General features: G+C 51.2%; 6 non-coding genes and 4 pseudogenes across 6 annotated transcripts; all 10 read right to left on the reverse strand.

The window, feature by feature from the left end:
* Nucleotides 1–226: 226 nt before the first annotated feature.
* Nucleotides 227–421, reverse strand: LOC141193146 (U2 spliceosomal RNA). Its single transcript, XR_012266441.1, has one exon. It is a non-coding gene; the product is annotated as a U2 spliceosomal RNA (small nuclear RNA).
* Nucleotides 422–5,977: 5,556 nt separating this feature from the next.
* Nucleotides 5,978–6,055, reverse strand: LOC141192609 (U2 spliceosomal RNA; annotated as a pseudogene).
* A 1,115-nt stretch (nt 6,056–7,170) lies between these two features.
* On the reverse strand, nt 7,171–7,346 carry LOC141192569 (U2 spliceosomal RNA; annotated as a pseudogene).
* A 787-nt stretch (nt 7,347–8,133) lies between these two features.
* Nucleotides 8,134–8,225, reverse strand: LOC141192630 (U2 spliceosomal RNA; annotated as a pseudogene).
* A 1,115-nt stretch (nt 8,226–9,340) lies between these two features.
* LOC141192806 (U2 spliceosomal RNA) lies at nt 9,341–9,531 on the reverse strand. The gene has a single exon (XR_012266112.1). It is a non-coding gene; the product is annotated as a U2 spliceosomal RNA (small nuclear RNA).
* Nucleotides 9,532–10,646: 1,115 nt separating this feature from the next.
* LOC141192817 (U2 spliceosomal RNA) lies at nt 10,647–10,837 on the reverse strand. Its single transcript, XR_012266123.1, has one exon. It is a non-coding gene; the product is annotated as a U2 spliceosomal RNA (small nuclear RNA).
* Nucleotides 10,838–11,952: 1,115 nt separating this feature from the next.
* LOC141192828 (U2 spliceosomal RNA) lies at nt 11,953–12,143 on the reverse strand. The gene has a single exon (XR_012266134.1). It is a non-coding gene; the product is annotated as a U2 spliceosomal RNA (small nuclear RNA).
* A 1,114-nt stretch (nt 12,144–13,257) lies between these two features.
* Nucleotides 13,258–13,451, reverse strand: LOC141193143 (U2 spliceosomal RNA). The gene has a single exon (XR_012266438.1). It is a non-coding gene; the product is annotated as a U2 spliceosomal RNA (small nuclear RNA).
* A 5,564-nt stretch (nt 13,452–19,015) lies between these two features.
* On the reverse strand, nt 19,016–19,093 carry LOC141192607 (U2 spliceosomal RNA; annotated as a pseudogene).
* Nucleotides 19,094–20,208: 1,115 nt separating this feature from the next.
* On the reverse strand, nt 20,209–20,399 carry LOC141192840 (U2 spliceosomal RNA). Its single transcript, XR_012266145.1, has one exon. It is a non-coding gene; the product is annotated as a U2 spliceosomal RNA (small nuclear RNA).
* Between the last annotated feature and the right edge of the window lie 842 nt (nt 20,400–21,241).

Here is a 21,241-nt window from a genome sequence, read left to right on the forward strand (position 1 = left end):
AGCTAGAAAGATAGCATTGCATCACATTACATGGCAATGCAATGCACAGTTGCTGAAGTTGAACCAAAATGAGCTTGTAATCTGGCTTCTGCAACTTTGAACATGAAAAATCCAATGAGGAGAAGAAAAGCAAAGCCAAAGAGTCCATCCCAAAATCCGACAAACAAGCAAAATGAACAAAAAACATTGAATTCAATTCTTTCTGATTTTAGAAACTGCATTAAAGAAGGGGTGCACCGGTCCTGGAGATACTGCAATACCAGGTCAATGCGTGGAGTGGACAGAGCAAGCTCTTTTTCCATCTCCCTGTTCTAAAAATCCATTTAATATATGGTCCCCAGATAGGGGACGTATCAGATATTAAACTGATAAGAACAGATTTTTTTTGATTGAATATATCTTTTATTAGCACAAAAAATAAGTTAACAGACAGTGTACAGTGCCGCAGCCCAGTACTCACAGAATTCTACATCATATTTACATAGCATGAGGATACGACGCACTAACTAGACACATCACACCCCTATGCTACACAAAACACTCAATCTGAAAGAAAAAGCATGTCAATCAATACAGTACGACGAACCGTGATAAGGGATGGGGATTGGGAAAAAGGGGATGGGGAGGGGAAAATCACAGGCCCGAAGCTTTATTGAAAGACAAGACACATAAGGGGAGAGGGGGAGGAGGGGTTTAGTCCTCATCCTCGTCCTCCGGACCGTCCATGATGGAATAGTCTCTGAGCAGGCTGTGGATCAGCCTGCGGCAGTCCTGGATGGACATCCTCTCCCTCCTCAAGATGAGCCGGTTCCTGGCGACCCAAACGGCATCCTTGAAGCAGTTCATAAGGCGCCAAGCCTCCTGGATGGCTCCGACGGTATGAACCCCAGGGAAGAGTCCGTAAAGCACAGAATGGTGCGATAGGCTCGCCCTGGGGACAGAGTTCCTCAGGTCGTCCTCAAGTGCAGTCAATAGGCGCTGTGCAAATCCGCAGTCCCAAAAAGTGTGCAAAGATGTTTCCTCCACGAAGGGGCACCTTGGGCAGTACCGGGTCTTGCACAGGTTCCGGGCATGCATGAATGACCGGACGGGCAGTCCGCCCTGAATCGCCATCCACGACAAGTCCTTGTGCCCGTTGGTCAGCCTGTCAGACGACACATTTGTCCACACAGTCTCCAGCGTGTCCTGGTGAAGTCCTGTGATGTTCTCCACGTCATCCTTGGCTCTGATTAGCTTGTGGATAGTTTTGGGCTTCCACAAGTCGGGCTTGAGTCCCTCCAGTTGATGCTCCCCCACAAATCGAACGACGTCTCCGTAGAACCATGGCGTCGTCCAGTTGTAGGGGAAGGAGCTGTCCCACTTGTCCCAGCCGAGTCGCCTCCAAAGAGGAAGCAGGAAGAAGCGAGACATGGACCTGCCCGCGGAGCCATTCTTGACTTGCAAAGTCCGGCGGACACAATCACACACAAAAGAGGATCGCAGGAGGGTGGGGATATCTGGAACGCCCTTCCCACCCTTGCGAGGCTCCTTGTACATGACGGCCCGCCTGACTCTGTCCATCTTGGATCCCCAGACAAAGTGAAACACTGTCCTGGTAATGGCCCTGCACACAGTGACGTGTGGGGGCCAGGCCTGCGCCGTGTACTGCAAGACGGGCAGGACCTCATTACGCAGGACGAGTGCCTTACCCTCACAAGTGAGGTGTCTGAGGCTCCAGAGTCCGATCCGTTGCTTCACCTTGGCCAAGCGTTCTTGCCAGGACTTGAGGGCCGCTCCTTCCTTCCCGAACCAGACTCCCAGCACCTTGAGGAAATCCGGTTGAATGTTGAAGGGGAAGGGGGCGGAGGAGGCCGGCTGCCAATCCCCGAAGAGCATGGCTTCCGACTTCCTGCAGTTGACTTTGGCCCCTGAAGCCCGGCCGAACCTCTCACACGTCTGGACGAGGGCGTCGACTGAACCACGATCAGCGCAGAAGACGGTGACGTCGTCCATGTAGAGCGAGCACTTGACCTCGTGTCGTCCCGGACCCGGTGCGGTGATCCCTCTGATCTCTCCATTCTGCCGGATAGCCTCTGCGAAGAGTTCTATAACACAAACAAAAAGAAGAGGTGATAGAGGGCAGCCTTGTCTGACCCCAGAGAGGACAGGGAAGGGGTCAGTCTTCCAGCCGTTCACCAACACCGAGCTGTGGATATCAAAATACATCAGACGGACATACGAACAAAACATGTTACCCAAACCTAACCGGTGCAGAGCTCGGCCCATGAACTCGTGGGAAACCCGGTCGAAGGCCTTCTCCTGATCCAAGGGGACCAGGGCCGCGTGTGCGCGGCGGACCTTGATGTACTCGACCGTGTCCCGCACGAGAGCGAGGCTGTCTGCGATGCGACGTCCAGGGATGCCGCAGGTCTGGTCCGGGTGGATGATCCGTCCGATGACCGTCTTAAGTCGTGTCGCCATCGTCTTGGCCAGGATCTTGTAGTCCACGTTGAGCAGAGTGATGGGACGCCAATTCCTCAGGTCGCACCTCTCTCCCTTCCGCTTGTACAGGATCGTGACCATTCCTTCCCTCAAAGATGGAGGCATTCTACCCTCCACCACCATCTCCTCGTACAGGTCCAACAGGTCCGGACAGATGAGGTCTCCCAGCGCTACATAGAGCTCCGCTGGAAGACCATCACTGCCCGGGGTCCTGCCGGTCCTAAAGGATTTAGCGGCAGAGAGCAATTCGCCCACCATCAGAGGTTTGTCCAAGGCTGCCGTGCCTGCAGGATCAAGATGGTTAGTGATACCTGACAGGAACTTATCAGCAGCGTCAGGGTCAGTAGTCTTGTGGGAGTAGAGTTCGCTGTAGAAGTCGCTGACGACCCTCATCACGTCCTCCTTCCCACGTCGCATATTTCCGCTCTCGTCTCGCAGCTCGTTCAGGGGCGTGTGACCGGCATGAAGTTTCCTGAAAAAGAATGAGTTACATTTCTCACCCTTCTCCAGATTCTCCACTTTGGAACGGAAGACGATTCGCTTGGACTCCTCCTCAAAGTGCCTTTTCAGGCTCTTCTTGGTCTCCTCCAGCTCCTCCCTCACGTCCCAGCCGCAGTGAAGAAGGTCCTGCAGCGACCGCAGCTCGCGCTGCAGCCCTCTGAAGTCCCTCCTCTTCTCACACGCCTGTTGTCGACCCTTGGCCTGAAAGAAACAGCGAAACTCAAGTTTAACATATTCCCACCAATCAGAGACTGTTTGGAAGCTACCCTTGTAGGACTGCCACATTGCGTAGGCTGCTCTCATCTCCTCCACGACTTCATCCTGAGCCAGCAGAGCACAATTCAGCTTCCAGGAGCCGGGGCCGGACGGAAAACCGTCGCCGAGGACACCTTGTAAGTGAATGGCTCTGTGGTCGGAGAAGAAGCAGGAGACCATCGAGTGCCTACTCTGCCTGACTGCCCGAGAGGTGAACACAAAGTCAATCCTGGAGCGGAGTGAGCCATCGGGTCGGCTCCACGAATAGTTCGTGGAGCCTCTCCCCATGGAGCCCACCACGTCCTGAAGAGAGGCCTCGGTTACCATCTCGATGAGCAGCTTGGACGTGATGTCCAACTTGGCAGATGTGCCAGAACTACGACCATCCTCCTCGATGGGGCAGTTGAAATCCCCGGCCATCACTAAGGTCCTGGTGGTGGCAAGCTGAAGCCGCAGGGTCTGGAAAAGCTCCAAACGCTCATTCTTCAGTGGGGACGCATACACGTTGATGAACCTGACAGGTTCTCCCGCCCAGTTGCCATCTACAACAAGAGCCCTGCCGCAGATGAGCTCCTGGACGGACTCAAGCGTGAATGCGCCCCCCCTGATCAGAATTGCGACCCCCGCAGACTTGCAGTCACCCCCACCGGACCAGTAGGATGGACCGTGGGACCACTCCCTGGCCAGATGTTTGAAGGACCTAGAGGAGGGAAGGGAACATTCCTGCAACATATAAACATCACACAACTGGGAAGTAAGGAAGGCATAAATAGTCTGACGTCTGAACTTGTCCTTGATGCTCCTGACATTAATGGAAAATAAGTTAATATTAGCCATCATGTAGGGAAAAAAGAAAAAGTTAGCGCAGGCAATACACCTTAGTTACCACTCCGGTCGCGTGGTCCCTCGTCGGTGTTGACTGCTGGTGATGGGATCACCAGCAGGCCCTCTTCCTCCATCTGGTAAAGCAGCGCGGCCTCGATCTCGGCGACCACCAGTTCCTCCTCTTCTGGCTCGGCCACCAGGGTCTCAACCATGTGCTCCATCTCTTCTGGCTCAGGGAGGGTATCCTCCTTTTCGCCTACGAAATCCAGAATCTTCTTTTTGGAGGATTCAGTAGCAGGGCTGTCCTCCACCTTCCTCTTTCCCCGGGTTGGAACTGGGGAGACAAGAAGGGGAAAATCCTCCTCGGAATAGATAGCGGCGGGTGGAGGAAAGGTTAATTCCACCGCTACCATGGTCTGGGGAGGGAGAGTGGCTGCCGGGGCAGGGGAAAGGACACCTGCTGAGGAGTAGGGGAAGGAGGAAGAGAAAGTGGAATCCTCAGCAGGGGTGGCCGGGGTGGGGGGGAATTGGACGGGGGTGGCAGGGGGAGGGATCGAGAGAGGGGTGACAGAACTCTTACCCTCCTTTGACTTTTTCTTCTGCTTCGGAGCTGCTGGGACCGTCGCTGGGGCTTTGGCCACCGACTCCTTGACCGCTTTGGCCTTGGTCGTCTCGGCCTTGGCCGCTGGGGCCTTGGTCGTCGCGTCCTTGACCTTCACAGGCCTGGTCGTCGGGGCCTTGTCCTCCGTAGCTGGGGTCGTCGCAACCACCGATGCCCAGGATCTCTCACGCTTGGGGCAATCCTTGTACAGATGAGCCGCCAGCCCACACAGGTTGCAGGATGTCTTCTTCGGGCAGTCCTTCGAGCTGTGTCCCGTCACTCGACAAATCCTGCAGGCATCCTCCTTGCAGTCCTTCATCTCGTGGCCGTTCTTGCCGCATCTCCTGCAGTTCCGCGGCATGTCCGGGTAATAGATGAGGCCGTAGGAGTTGCCCAGGGAGGATGTCGGGGGCAGGTGCCGAAGTCCGTCTGAGTACGCTGTGAAGTCTAACGGTCACCGACCACTTACCTGTCCAGAAGCCGAGTCCATTCAGGATGTGAGAGGGTTCCTTCACAACCAAACAGAAGCGTCTCAGGAAGGTACAGATGTCTTGGCCTGGGGTGTGCGGGTTGCGCATGGAGACCGTGATCCTCCTTTCGTCCCTCTGGATAGGGCAGCTACCTGTAAAGGCAGAGAAAGAATTATCCGGTCCTTTTGCGCTTACCATTTCCCAGAACCTCCTGCAGGTGTTCACAGTGGCGAAGGTGACGAAGAAGATCCCCGTCAAGAAGGTCTGGATGCTGAGGGTGTCCGACCTGGAGAAGCCTCGATCCAGCAGCATCTTCTGGCAGAACACGTCCGAGGACATGTCCGGCACCCTCCCATCCACTTCCTTCAGCTTCAGGGCCACCGTCTGCCGCATCCATGGCTCCAGGGCTGGAGCTTCGTGGCGGGGCTTCTGGGGTCCCTTCTGCTGGCCAGTCGTGGAGGCAGAGTCCTTGGGGTCAGAATCGGCTCCTGGCTGGGCCCTCCTGGCTGTCCCCTGCTCCAGGCTCTTCTTTTCGGCCTTCCTCGCAGCGCTTGCCATGGCTTTCCTCCTGCAGTTACTTCTTGGAGCTGGATCTGGAACTCTTCCCGGAATGGGTGGAGCTATGCAGATTCTTCTCCCGTCGTGTTCTGGACAAATTCCCCGAAAGGTCTTTGTCTCGATGATTTTCTTCCTCGAAGATTCCACAGGACAGCCCAATTCTTCTCCGAGTCTTCGTCTTCTTCTGGATTCTTTAGAGCTTCTTCCTCCCACCGATATCCGCCTTCCTTCTCCGATGTCAGCTGGGCTCCGAAGCTCTTCTCCATCCGAGTTCGATCGCTCTCGTCAAGTGTAGATCGTAGCTCTTGTGTTCTTAAAAGAACAGATACTACACTTGATCTTAGCCAAAAGGCCGAGAAGCGATAACCAGAATTGGTTTCAAACTACGGAGCCACCCAAGGATCCTGAAAAGTCCATTTGTGGAGATGAGCTCCTGGACTCCCGTTAAGAAGACATGTTGTCAACCTCTAGATCCCTTACATGCCTGCACTTTTCGGCTTGCTGCTGCTGCAATCCACGCGTTTTAGATCTGCATAACTCCACCTCTTTAAACACAGCACCTTCACCCCCTGCTGTTCCCACCCGCCTCAACACCGTTGGAAGGGAGGAGAACCAATTAAGGCGGGGGGTGGGGTGGAACGAGCAGCTGTCTACCCTTAGCAGGAGGGCTCCTGATTACATACCTCTCCTGCTGCTGCTGCTGCTGGCTGTCCAGCAGCAGACTGAAGGTGGCTGCTGCTGTGCACAGGTATATAAAGGCTCAGAGCCTATTATGACACGCGCAGCCAGCGTTCCATTGCCACATTCCATCTACTGCAGGCAGGATACCTGGCTGGCTGAATGTCGCTGAGAAGCTCACAGAGACCGCCATAAGCAACAGTTTAACAGAATGCCACAGACTAATCAACCAAACTTTTTGGGTTGGGTTCTCTTTTATAGTCTGCAGGCATTAAATGAAAGAAGTCAGTGTTCCAGCAGAAGGAGACAACGTTTCAGAAAAGGCATTGTAGCAAACCAAAAAAGAAATTTTAAGCGCAGCAGAGTAACCAGCGCACATACCTGTTAGCTCAGGTGAGTTTAAAAGGCTGCTGTTGATAACAAGGGCATTTGCTAAATAGATGGTGTGTGTGCAACAATATACTGAAAGGTCAATTATATTGTGCAGCTTATCTCACCACCTGTAGTTATTTAGGTGAAAGCTCCAAAATGCTTGCCTAATATGTCTGTTTATCCAAAAGGAAGTAAAAAGGGAGAGCTAGAAAGATAGCATTGCATCACATTACATGGCAATGCAATGCACAGTTGCTGAAGTTGAACCAAAATGAGCTTGTAATCTGGCTTCTGCAACTTTGAACATGAAAAATCCAATGAGGAGAAGAAAAGCAAAGCCAAAGAGTCCATCCCAAAATCCGACAAACAAGCAAAATGAACAAAAAACATTGAATTCAATTCTTTCTGATTTTAGAAACTGCATTAAAGAAGGGGTGCACCGGTCCTGGAGATACTGCAATACCAGGTCAATGCGTGGAGTGGACAGAGCAAGCTCTTTTTCCATCTCCCTGTTCTAAAAATCCATTTAATATATGGTCCCCAGATAGGGGACGTATCAGATATTAAACTGATAAGAACAGATTTTTTTTTTTTGAAAGCCCGAATTCGTGTACAAAACCCGAGTGCGCTTAAAAAAGTGACAAGTGCCACAAAAAAAGTGCACTAGGATGCTGGTCTTCTTAAAACCCTCTCCAAAAGGAGAAGGGTCCCCCAAACCATTCCCCGTCCCTCCGAGCCAGAAGGCCACAGCGAGGAACAGGGACAAATAGCCACCTCCAGCCGGAGCCAGAGGCGACCCAATCTTACCCCCAATACCTGCCCGAGTTCTCACCCGAGCAAGGCACTGGGAGCCAAAGACTGTGCTCCCCTCCCGGAAGAGGGGAGCCAACAATGCTCTCCTCCCGAAAGAGGAGAGCCAGGGGGGAGCGGAACCTGATGGCCACACACTCCCCCCCTAGACCTGCCAAGAGAGGAACCCGTAAGGGAACCGCATCCCGACAAAATCCTAGTAAGGACGTGGACACACGTGAAAAAGTGGACACACAGTGACAAAAAAAATTAAATAAATAGTGAAGGTTTCACAGTATAATACTGCCCGGACCTTCGACCGGGAATTGAAAAATTCCCCATCCTAAGGCCAGAAGGCCCGGAATAAGGGTGTGTGTGAAGAAAGAAATATTGAAGTGCTAGTGCAAATGTGCCATAAACTCAAGTGGGGTTCCCAATCCCAGTGAGTTAAGGCACCCCAGGGTCACCACTCCTGGGGCACTTCACACTTCGGGCTTTCGATCTTCCCCGGCCCAATGGCGTCGATCCTGGGGGGCCATGCTTTCCACCAGATGACTATATTAGCCAACTGGCGTACTAACAAGCGCCTAAACCCCAGTGTGCATAATGTATCAATCTACTAGGGCGGCCAACATCCAAAACCGCCTTTTCGAAAGATACTACACTTGATCTTAGCCAAAAGGCCGAGAAGCGATAACCAGAATTGGTTTCAAACTACGGAGCCACCCAAGGATCCTGAAAAGTCCATTTGTGGAGATGAGCTCCTGGACTCCCGTTAAGAAGACATGTTGTCAACCTCTAGATCCCTTACATGCCTGCACTTTTCGGCTTGCTGCTGCTGCAATCCACGCGTTTTAGATCTGCATAACTCCACCTCTTTAAACACAGCACCTTCACCCCCTGCTGTTCCCACCCGCCTCAACACCGTTGGAAGGGAGGAGAACCAATTAAGGCGGGGGGTGGGGTGGAACGAGCAGCTGTCTACCCTTAGCAGGAGGGCTCCTGATTACATACCTCTCCTGCTGCTGCTGCTGCTGGCTGTCCAGCAGCAGACTGAAGGTGGCTGCTGCTGTGCACAGGTATATAAAGGCTCAGAGCCTATTATGACACGCGCAGCCAGCGTTCCATTGCCACATTCCATCTACTGCAGGCAGGATACCTGGCTGGCTGAATGTCGCTGAGAAGCTCACAGAGACCGCCATAAGCAACAGTTTAACAGAATGCCACAGACTAATCAACCAAACTTTTTGGGTTGGGTTCTCTTTTATAGTCTGCAGGCATTAAATGAAAGAAGTCAGTGTTCCAGCAGAAGGAGACAACGTTTCAGAAAAGGCATTGTAGCAAACCAAAAAAGAAATTTTAAGCGCAGCAGAGTAACCAGCGCACATACCTGTTAGCTCAGGTGAGTTTAAAAGGCTGCTGTTGATAACAAGGGCATTTGCTAAATAGATGGTGTGTGTGCAACAATATACTGAAAGGTCAATTATATTGTGCAGCTTATCTCACCACCTGTAGTTATTTAGGTGAAAGCTCCAAAATGCTTGCCTAATATGTCTGTTTATCCAAAAGGAAGTAAAAAGGGAGAGCTAGAAAGATAGCATTGCATCACATTACATGGCAATGCAATGCACAGTTGCTGAAGTTGAACCAAAATGAGCTTGTAATCTGGCTTCTGCAACTTTGAACATGAAAAATCCAATGAGGAGAAGAAAAGCAAAGCCAAAGAGTCCATCCCAAAATCCGACAAACAAGCAAAATGAACAAAAAACATTGAATTCAATTCTTTCTGATTTTAGAAACTGCATTAAAGAAGGGGTGCACCGGTCCTGGAGATACTGCAATACCAGGTCAATGCGTGGAGTGGACAGAGCAAGCTCTTTTTCCATCTCCCTGTTCTAAAAATCCATTTAATATATGGTCCCCAGATAGGGGACGTATCAGATATTAAACTGATAAGAACAGATACTACACTTGATCTTAGCCAAAAGGCCGAGAAGCGATAACCAGAATTGGTTTCAAACTACGGAGCCACCCAAGGATCCTGAAAAGTCCATTTGTGGAGATGAGCTCCTGGACTCCCGTTAAGAAGACATGTTGTCAACCTCTAGATCCCTTACATGCCTGCACTTTTCGGCTTGCTGCTGCTGCAATCCACGCGTTTTAGATCTGCATAACTCCACCTCTTTAAACACAGCACCTTCACCCCCTGCTGTTCCCACCCGCCTCAACACCGTTGGAAGGGAGGAGAACCAATTAAGGCGGGGGGTGGGGTGGAACGAGCAGCTGTCTACCCTTAGCAGGAGGGCTCCTGATTACATACCTCTCCTGCTGCTGCTGCTGCTGGCTGTCCAGCAGCAGACTGAAGGTGGCTGCTGCTGTGCACAGGTATATAAAGGCTCAGAGCCTATTATGACACGCGCAGCCAGCGTTCCATTGCCACATTCCATCTACTGCAGGCAGGATACCTGGCTGGCTGAATGTCGCTGAGAAGCTCACAGAGACCGCCATAAGCAACAGTTTAACAGAATGCCACAGACTAATCAACCAAACTTTTTGAGTTGGGTTCTCTTTTATAGTCTGCAGGCATTAAATGAAAGAAGTCAGTGTTCCAGCAGAAGTAGACAACGTTTCAGAAAAGGCATTGTAGCAAACCAAAAAAGAAATTTTAAGCGCAGCAGAGTAACCAGCGCACATACCTGTTAGCTCAGGTGAGTTTAAAAGGCTGCTGTTGATAACAAGGGCATTTGCTAAATAGATGGTGTGTGTGCAACAATATACTGAAAGGTCAATTATATTGTGCAGCTTATCTCACCACCTGTAGTTATTTAGGTGAAAGCTCCAAAATGCTTGCCTAATATGTCTGTTTATCCAAAAGGAAGTAAAAAGGGAGAGCTAGAAAGATAGCATTGCATCACATTACATGGCAATGCAATGCACAGTTGCTGAAGTTGAACCAAAATGAGCTTGTAATCTGGCTTCTGCAACTTTGAACATGAAAAATCCAATGAGGAGAAGAAAAGCAAAGCCAAAGAGTCCATCCCAAAATCCGACAAACAAGCAAAATGAACAAAAAACATTGAATTCAATTCTTTCTGATTTTAGAAACTGCATTAAAGAAGGGGTGCACCGGTCCTGGAGATACTGCAATACCAGGTCAATGCGTGGAGTGGACAGAGCAAGCTCTTTTTCCATCTCCCTGTTCTAAAAATCCATTTAATATATGGTCCCCAGATAGGGGACGTATCAGATATTAAACTGATAAGAACAGATACTACACTTGATCTTAGCCAAAAGGCCGAGAAGCGATAACCAGAATTGGTTTCAAACTACGGAGCCACCCAAGGATCCTGAAAAGTCCATTTGTGGAGATGAGCTCCTGGACTCCCGTTAAGAAGACATGTTGTCAACCTCTAGATCCCTTACATGCCTGCACTTTTCAGCTTGCTGCTGCTGCAATCCACGCGTTTTAGATCTGCATAACTCCACCTCTTTAAACACAGCACCTTCACCCCCTGCTGTTCCCACCCGCCTCAACACCGTTGGAAGGGAGGAGAACCAATTAAGGCGGGGGGTGGGGTGGAACGAGCAGCTGTCTACCCTTAGCAGGAGGGCTCCTGATTACATATCTCTCCTGCTGCTGCTGCTGCTGGCTGTCCAGCAGCAGACTGAAGGTGGCTGCTGCTGTGCACAGGTATATAAAGGCTCAGAGCCTATTATGACACGCGCAGCCAGCGTTCCATTGCCACATTCCATCTACTGCAGGCAGGATACCTGGCTGGCTGAATGTCGCTGAGAAGCTCACAGAGACCGCCATAAGCAACAGTTTAACAGAATGCCACAGACTAATCAACCAAACTTTTTGGGTTGGGTTCTCTTTTATAGTCTGCAGGCATTAAATGAAAGAAGTCAGTGTTCCAGCAGAAGGAGACAACGTTTCAGAAAAGGCATTGTAGCAAACCAAAAAATAAATTTTAAGCGCAGCAGAGTAACCAGCGCACATACCTGTTAGCTCAGGTGAGTTTAAAAGGCTGCTGTTGATAACAAGGGCATTTGCTAAATAGATGGTGTGTGTGCAACAATATACTGAAAGGTCAATTATATTGTGCAGCTTATCTCACCACCTGTAGTTATTTAGGTGAAAGCTCCAAAATGCTTGCCTAATATGTCTGTTTATCCAAAAGGAAGTAAAAAGGGAGAGCTAGAAAGATAGCATTGCATCACATTACATGGCAATGCAATGCACAGTTGCTGAAGTTGAACCAAAATGAGCTTGTAATCTGGCTTCTGCAACTTTGAACATGAAAAATCCAATGAGGAGAAGAAAAGCAAAGCCAAAGAGTCCATCCCAAAATCCGACAAACAAGCAAAATGAACAAAAAACATTGAATTCAATTCTTTCTGATTTTAGAAACTGCATTAAAGAAGGGGTGCACCGGTCCTGGAGATACTGCAATACCAGGTCAATGCGTGGAGTGGACAGAGCAAGCTCTTTTTCCATCTCCCTGTTCTAAAAATCCATTTAATATATGGTCCCCAGATAGGGGACGTATCAGATATTAAACTGATAAGAACAGATACTACACTTGATCTTAGCCAAAAGGCCGAGAAGCGATAACCAGAATTGGTTTCAAACTACGGAGCCACCCAAGGATCCTGAAAAGTCCATTTGTGGAGATGAGCTCCTGGACTCCCGTTAAGAAGACATGTTGTCAACCTCTAGATCCCTTACATGCCTGCACTTTTCGGCTTGCTGCTGCTGCAATCCACGCGTTTTAGATCTGCATAACTCCACCTCTTTAAACACAGCACCTTCACCCCCTGCTGTTCCCACCCGCCTCAACACCGTTGGAAGGGAGGAGAACCAATTAAGGCGGGGGGTGGGGTGGAACGAGCAGCTGTCTACCCTTAGCAGGAGGGCTCCTGATTACATACCTCTCCTGCTGCTGCTGCTGCTGGCTGTCCAGCAGCAGACTGAAGGTGGCTGCTGCTGTGCACAGGTATATAAAGGCTCAGAGCCTATTATGACACGCGCAGCCAGCGTTCCATTGCCACATTCCATCTACTGCAGGCAGGATACCTGGCTGGCTGAATGTCGCTGAGAAGCTCACAGAGACCGCCATAAGCAACAGTTTAACAGAATGCCACAGACTAATCAACCAAACTTTTTGGGTTGGGTTCTCTTTTATAGTCTGCAGGCATTAAATGAAAGAAGTCAGTGTTCCAGCAGAAGGAGACAACGTTTCAGAAAAGGCATTGTAGCAAACCAAAAAAGAAATTTTAAGCGCAGCAGAGTAACCAGCGCACATACCTGTTAGCTCAGGTGAGTTTAAAAGGCTGCTGTTGATAACAAGGCATTTGCTAAATAGATGGTGTGTGTGCAACAATATACTGAAAGGTCAATTATATTGTGCAGCTTATCTCACCACCTGTAGTTATTTAGGTGAAAGCTCCAAAATGCTTGCCTAATATGTCTGTTTATCCAAAAGGAAGTAAAAAGGGAGAGCTAGAAAGATAGCATTGCATCACATTACATGGCAATGCAATGCACAGTTGCTGAAGTTGAACCAAAATGAGCTTGTAATCTGGCTTCTGCAACTTTGAACATGAAAAATCCAATGAGGAGAAGAAAAGCAAAGCCAAAGAGTCCATCCCAAAATCCGACAAACAAGCAAAATGAACAAAAAACATTGAATTCAATTCTTTCTGATTTTAGAAACTGCATTAAAGAAGGGGTGCACCGGTCCTGGAGATACTGCAATACCAGGTCAATGCGTGGAGTGGACAGAGCAAGCTCTTTTTCCATCTCCCTGTTCTAAAAATCCATTTAATATATGGTCCCCAGATAGGGGACGTATCAGATATTAAACTGATAAGAACAGATTTTTTTGATTGAATATATCTTTTATTAGCACAAAAAATAAGTTAACAGACAGTGTACAGTGCCGCAGCCCAGTACACACAGAATTCTACATCATATTTACATAGCATGAGGATACGACGCACTAACTAGACACATCACACCCCTATGCTACACAAAACACTCAATCTGAAAGAAAAAGCATGTCAATCAATACAGTACGACGAACTGTGATAAGGGATGGGGATTGGGAAAAAGGGGATGTGGGGGGGGAAATCACAGGCCCGAAGCTTTATTGAAAGACAAGACACATAAGGGGAGAGGGGGAGGAGGGGTTTAGTCCTCATCCTCGTCCTCCGGACCGTCCATGATGGAATAGTCTCTGAGCAGGCTGTGGATCAGCCTGCGGCAGTCCTGGATGGACATCCTCTCCCTCCTCAAGATGAGCCGGTTCCTGGCGACCCAAACGGCATCCTTGAAGCAGTTCATAAGGCGCCAAGCCTCCTGGATGGCTCCGACGGTATGAACCCCAGGGAAGAGTCCGTAAAGCACAGAATGGTGCGATAGGCTCGCCCTGGGGACAGAGTTCCTCAGGTCGTCCTCAAGTGCAGTCAATAGGCGCTGTGCAAATCCGCAGTCCCAAAAAGTGTGCAAAGATGTTTCCTCCACGAAGGGGCACCTTGGGCAGTACCGGGTCTTGCACAGGTTCCGGGCATGCATGAATGACCGGACGGGCAGTCCGCCCTGAATCGCCATCCACGACAAGTCCTTGTGCCCGTTGGTCAGCCTGTCAGACGACACATTTGTCCACACAGTCTCCAGCGTGTCCTGGTGAAGTCCTGTGATGTTCTCCACGTCATCCTTGGCTCTGATTAGCTTGTGGATAGTTTTGGGCTTCCACAAGTCGGGCTTGAGTCCCTCCAGTTGATGCTCCCCCACAAATCGAACGACGTCTCCGTAGAACCATGGCGTCGTCCAGTTGTAGGGGAAGGAGCTGTCCCACTTGTCCCAGCCGAGTCACCTCCAAAGAGGAAGCAGGAAGAAGCGAGACATGGACCTGCCCGCGGAGCCATTCTTGACTTGCAAAGTCCGGCGGACACAATCACACACAAAAGAGGATCGCAGGAGGGTGGGGATATCTGGAACGCCCTTCCCACCCTTGCGAGGCTCCTTGTACATGACGGCCCGCCTGACTCTGTCCATCTTGGATCCCCAGACAAAGTGAAACACTGTCCTGGTAATGGCCCTGCACACAGTGACGTGTGGGGGCCAGGCCTGCGCCGTGTACTGCAAGACGGGCAGGACCTCATTACGCAGGACGAGTGCCTTACCCTCACAAGTGAGGTGTCTGAGGCTCCAGAGTCCGATCCGTTGCTTCACCTTGGCCAAGCGTTCTTGCCAGGACTTGAGGGCCGCTCCTTCCTTCCCAAACCAGACTCCCAGCACCTTGAGGAAATCCGGTTGAATGTTGAAGGGGAAGGGGGCGGAGGAGGCCGGCTGCCAATCCCCGAAGAGCATGGCTTCCGACTTCCTGCAGTTGACTTTGGCCCCTGAAGCCCGGCCGAACCTCTCACACGTCTGGACGAGGGCGTCGACTGAACCACGATCAGCGCAGAAGACGGTGACGTCGTCCATGTAGAGCGAGCACTTGACCTCGTGTCGTCCCGGACCCGGTGCGGTGATCCCTCTGATCTCTCCATTCTGCCGGATAGCCTCTGCGAAGAGTTCTATAACACAAACAAAAAGAAGAGGTGATAGAGGGCAGCCTTGTCTGACCCCAGAGAGGACAGGGAAGGGGTCAGTCTTCCAGCCGTTCACCAACACCGAGCTGTGGATATCAAAATACATCAGACGGACATACGAACAAAACATGTTATCCAAACCTAACCGGTGCAGAGCTCGGCCCATGAACTCGTGGGAAACCCGGTCGAAGGCCTTCTCCTGATCCAAGGAGACCAGGGCCGCGTGTGCGCGGCGGACCTTGATGTACTCGACCGTGTCCCGCACGAGAGCGAGGCTGTCTGCGATGCGACGTCCAGGGATGCCGCAGGTCTGGTCCGGGTGGATGATCCGTCCGATGACCGTCTTAAGTCGTGTCGCCATCGTCTTGGCCAGGATCTTGTAGTCCACGTTGAGCAGAGTGATGGGACGCCAATTCCTCAGGTCGCACCTCTCTCCCTTCCGCTTGTACAGGATCGTGACCATTCCTTCCCTCAAAGATGGAGGCATTCTACCCTCCACCACCATCTCCTCGTACAGGTCCAACAGGTCCGGACAGATGAGGTCTCCCAGCGCTACATAGAGCTCCGCTGGAAGACCATCACTGCCCGGGGTCCTGCCGGTCCTAAAGGATTTAGCGGCAGAGAGCAATTCGCCCACCATCAGAGGTTTGTCCAAGGCTGCCGTGCCTGCAGGATCAAGATGGTTAGTGATACCTGACAGGAACTTATCAGCAGCGTCGGGGTCGGTAGTCTTGTGGGAGTAGAGTTCGCTGTAGAAGTCGCTGACGACCCTCATCACGTCCTCCTTCCCACGTCGCATGTTTCCGCTCTCGTCTCGCAGCTCGTTCAGGGGCGTGTGACCGGCATGAAGTTTCCTGAAAAAGAATGAATTACATTTCTCACCCTTCTCCAGATTCTCCACTTTGGAACGGAAGACGATTCGCTTGGACTCCTCCTCAAAGTGCCTTTTCAGGCTCTTCTTGGTCTCCTCCAGCTCCTCCCTCACGTCCCAGCCGCAGTGAAGAAGGTCCTGCAGCGACCGCAGCTCGCGCTGCAGCCCTCTGAAGTCCCTCCTCTTCTCACACGCCTGTTGTCGACCCTTGGCCTGAAAGAAACAGCGAAACTCAAGTTTAACATATTCCCACCAATCAGAGACTGTTTGGAAGCTACCCTTGTAGGACTGCCACATTGCGTAGGCTGCTCTCAGCTCCTCCACGACTTCATCCTGAGCCAGCAGAGCACAATTCAGCTTCCAGGAGCCGGGGCCGGACGGAAAACCGTCGCCGAGGACACCTTGTAAGTGAATGGCTCTGTGGTCGGAGAAGAAGCAGGAGACCATCGAGTGCCTACTCTGCCTGACTGCCCGAGAGGTGAACACAAAGTCAATCCTGGAGCGGAGTGAGCCATCGGGTCGGCTCCACGAATAGTTCGTGGAGCCTCTCCCCATGGAGCCCACCACGTCCTGAAGAGAGGCCTCGGTTACCATCTCGATGAGCAGCTTGGACGTGATGTCCAACTTGGCAGATGTGCCAGAACTACGACCATCCTCCTCGATGGGGCAGTTGAAATCCCCGGCCATCACTAAGGTCCTGGTGGTGGCAAGCTGAAGCCGCAGGGTCTGGAAAAGCTCCAAACGCTCATTCTTCAGTGGGGACGCATACACGTTGATGAACCTGACAGGTTCTCCCGCCCAGTTGCCATCTACAACAAGAGCCCTGCCGCAGATGAGCTCCTGGACGGACTCAAGCGTGAATGCGCCCCCCCTGATCAGAATTGCGACCCCCGCAGACTTGCAGTCACCCCCACCGGACCAGTAGGATGGACCGTGGGACCACTCCCTGGCCAGATGTTTGAAGGACCTAGAGGAGGGAAGGGAACATTCCTGCAACATATAAACATCACACAACTGGGAAGTAAGGAAGGCATAAATAGTCTGACGTCTGAACTTGTCCTTGATGCTCCTGACATTAATGGAAAATAAGTTAATATTAGCCATCATGTAGGGAAAAAAGAAAAAGTTAGCGCAGGCAATACACCTTAGTTACCACTCCGGTCGGGTGGTCCCTCGTCGGTGTTGACTGCTGGTGACGGGATCACCAGCAGGCCCTCTTCCTCCATCTGGTCAAGCAGCGCGGCCTCGATCTCGGCGACCACCAGTTCCTCCTCTTCTGGCTCGGCCACCAGGGTCTCAACCATGTGCTCCATCTCTTCTGGCTCAGGGAGGGTATCCTCCTTTTCGCCTACGAAATCCAGAATCTTCTTTTTGGAGGATTCAGTAGCAGGGCTGTCCTCCACCTTCCTCTTTCCCCGGGTTGGAACTGGGGAGACAAGAAGGGGAAAATCCTCCTCGGAATAGATAGCGGCGGGTGGAGGAAAGGTTAATTCCACCGCTACCATGGTCTGGGGAGGGAGAGTGGCTGCCGGGGCAGGGGAAAGGACACCTGCTGAGGAGTAGGGGAAGGAGGAAGAGAAAGTGGAATCCTCAGCAGGGGTGGCCGGGGTGAGGGGGAATTGGACGGGGGTGGCAGGGGGAGGGATCGAGAGAGGGGTGACAGAACTCTTACCCTCCTTTGACTTTTTCTTCTGCTTCGGAGCTGCTGGGACCGTCGCTGGGGCTTTGGCCACCGACTCCTTGACCGCTTTGGCCTTGGTCGTCTCGGCCTTGGCCGCTGGGGCCTTGGTCGTCGCGTCCTTGACCTTCACAGGCCTGGTCGTCGGGGCCTTGTCCTCCGTAGCTGGGGTCGTCGCAACCACCGATGCCCAGGATCTCTCACGCTTGGGGCAATCCTTGTACAGATGAGCCGCCAGCCCACACAGGTTGCAGGATGTCTTCTTCGGGCAGTCCTTCGAGCTGTGTCCCGTCACTCGACAAATCCTGCAGGCATCCTCCTTGCAGTCCTTCATCTCGTGGCCGTTCTTGCCGCATCTCCTGCAGTTCCGCGGCATGTCCGGGTAATAGATGAGGCCGTAGGAGTTGCCCAGGGAGAATGTCGGGGGCAGGTGCCGAAGTCCGTCTGAGTACGCCAGGTCCCTGTGAAGTCTAACGGTCACCGACCACTTACCTGTCCAGAAGCCGAGTCCATTCAGGATGTGAGAGGGTTCCTTCACAACCAAACAGAAGCGTCTCAGGAAGGTACAGATGTCTTGGCCTGGGGTGTGCGGGTTGCGCATGGAGACCGTGATCCTCCTTTCGTCCCTCTGGATAGGGCAGCTACCTGTAAAGGCAGAGAAAGAATTATCCGGTCCTTTTGCGCTTACCATTTCCCAGAACCTCCTGCAGGTGTTCACAGTGGCGAAGGTGACGAAGAAGATCCCCGTCAAGAAGGTCTGGATGCTGAGGGTGTCCGACCTGGAGAAGCCTCGATCCAGCAGCATCTTCTGGCAGAACACGTCCGAGGACATATCCGGCACCCTCCCATCCACTTCCTTCAGCTTCAGGGCCACCGTCTGCCGCATCCATGGCTCCAGGGCTGGAGCTTCGTGGCGGGGCTTCTGGGGTCCCTTCTGCTGGCCAGTCGTGGAGGCAGAGTCCTTGGGGTCAGAATCGGCTCCTGGCTGGGCCCTCCTGGCTGTCCCCTGCTCCAGGCTCTTCTTTTCGGCCTTCCTCGCAGCGCTTGCCATGGCTTTCCTCCTGCAGTTACTTCTTGGAGCTGGATCTGGAACTCTTCCCGGAATGGGTGGAGCTATGCAGATTCTTCTCCCGTCGTGTTCTGGACAAATTCCCCGAAAGGTCTTTGTCTCGATGATTTTCTTCCTCGAAGATTCCACAGGACAGCCCGATTCTTCTCCGAGTCTTCGTCTTCTTCTGGATTCTTTAGAGCTTCTTCCTCCCACCGATATCCGCCTTCCTTCTCCGATGTCAGCTGGGCTCCGAAGCTCTTCTCCTTCCGAGTTCGATCGCTCTCGTCAAGTGTAGATCGTAGCTCTTGTGTTCTTAAAAGAACAGATACTACACTTGATCTTAGCCAAAAGGCCGAGAAGCGATAACCAGAATTGGTTTCAAACTACGGAGCCACCCAAGGATCCTGAAAAGTCCATTTGTGGAGATGAGCTCCTGGACTCCCGTTAAGAAGACATGTTGTCAACCTCTAGATCCCTTACATGCCTGCACTTCTCGGCTTGCTGCTGCTGCAATCCACGCGTTTTAGATCTGCATAACTCCACCTCTTTAAACACAGCACCTTCAACCCCTGCTGTTCCCACCCGCCTCAACACCGTTGGAAGGGAGGAGAACCAATTAAGGCGGGGGGTGGGGTGGAACGAGCAGCTGTCTACCCTTAGCAGGAGGGCTCCTGATTACATACCTCTCCTGCTGCTGCTGCTGCTGGCTGTCCAGCAGCAGACTGAAGGTGGCTGCTGCTGTGCACAGGTATATAAAGGCTCAGAGCCTATTATGACACGCGCAGCCAGCGTTCCATTGCCACATTCCATCTACTGCAGGCAGGATACCTGGCTGGCTGAATGTCGCTGAGAAGCTCACAGAGACCGCCATAAGCAACAGTTTAACAGAATGCCACAGACTAATCAACCAAACTTTTTGGGTTGGGTTCTCTTTTATAGTCTGCAGGCATTAAATGAAAGAAGTCAGTGTTCCAGCAGAAGGAGACAACGTTTCAGAAAAGGCATTGTAGCAAACCAAAAAAGAAATTTTAAGCGCAGCAGAGTAACCAGCGCACATACCTGTTAGCTCAGGTGAGTTTAAAAGGCTGCTGTTGATAACAAGGGCATTTGCTAAATAGATGGTGTGTGTGCAACAATATACTGAAAGGTCAATTATATTGTGCAGCTTATCTCACCACCTGTAGTTATTTAGGTGAAAGCTCCAAAATGCTTGCCTAATATGTCTGTTTATCCAAAAGGAAGTAAAAAGGGAGAGCTAGAAAGATAGCATTGCATCACATTACATGGCAATGCAATGCACAGTTGCTGAAGTTGAACCAAAATGAGCTTGTAATCTGGCTTCTGCAACTTTGAACATGAAAAATCCAATGAGGAGAAGAAAAGCAAAGCCAAAGAGTCCATCCCAAAATCCGACAAACAAGCAAAATGAACAAAAAACATTGAATTCAATTCTTTCTGATTTTAGAAACTGCATTAAAGAAGGGGTGCACCGGTCCTGGAGATACTGCAATACCAGGTCAATGCGTGGAGTGGACAGAGCAAGCTCTTTTTCCATCTCCCTGTTCTAAAAATCCATTTAATATATGGTCCCCAGATAGGGGACGTATCAGATATTAAACTGATAAGAACAGATACTACACTTGATCTTAGCCAAAAGGCCGAGAAGCGATAACCAGAATTGGTTTCAAACTACGGAGCCACCCAAGGATCCTGAAAAGTCCATTTGTGGAGATGAGCTCCTGGACTCCCGTTAAGAAGACATGTTGTCAACCTCTAGATCCCTTACATGCCTGCACTTTTCGGCTTGCTGCTGCTGCAATCCACGCGTTTTAGATCTGCATAACTCCACCTCTTTAAACACAGCACCTTCACCCCCTGCTGTTCCCACCCGCCTCAACACCGTTGGAAGGGAGGAGAACCAATTAAGGCGGGGGGTGGGGTGGAACGAGCAGCTGTCTACCCTTAGCAGGAGGGCTCCTGATTACATACCTCTCCTGCTGCTGCTGCTGCTGGCTGTCCAGCAGCAGACTGAAGGTGGCTGCTGCTGTGCACAGGTATATAAAGGCTCAGAGCCTATTATGACACGCGCAGCCAGCGTTCCATTGCCACATTCCATCTACTGCAGGCAGGATACCTGGCTGGCTGAATGTCGCTGAGAAGCTCACAGAGACCGCCATAAGCAACAGTTTAACAGAATGCCACAGACTAATCAACCAAACTTTTTGGGTTGGGTTCTCTTTTATAGTCTGCAGGCATTAAATGAAAGAAGTCAGTGTTCCAGCAGAAGGAGACAACGTTTCAGAAAAGGCATTGTAGCAAACCAAAAAAGAAATTTTAAGCGCAGCAGAGTAACCAGCGCACATACCTGTTAGCTCAGGTGAGTTTAAAAGGCTGCTGTTGATAACAAGGGCATTTGCTAAATAGATGGTGTGTGTGCAACAATATACTGAAAGGTCAATTATATTGTGCAGCTTATCTCACCACCTGTAGTTATTTAGGTGAAAGCTCCAAA

Source organism: Phyllobates terribilis, unplaced genomic scaffold (genome assembly GCF_046119375.1).
Source record: "Phyllobates terribilis strain yellow unplaced genomic scaffold, ASM4611937v1 Scaffold_63__1_contigs__length_7903474, whole genome shotgun sequence".
NCBI classification, from domain to species: domain Eukaryota; kingdom Metazoa; phylum Chordata; class Amphibia; order Anura; family Dendrobatidae; genus Phyllobates; species Phyllobates terribilis.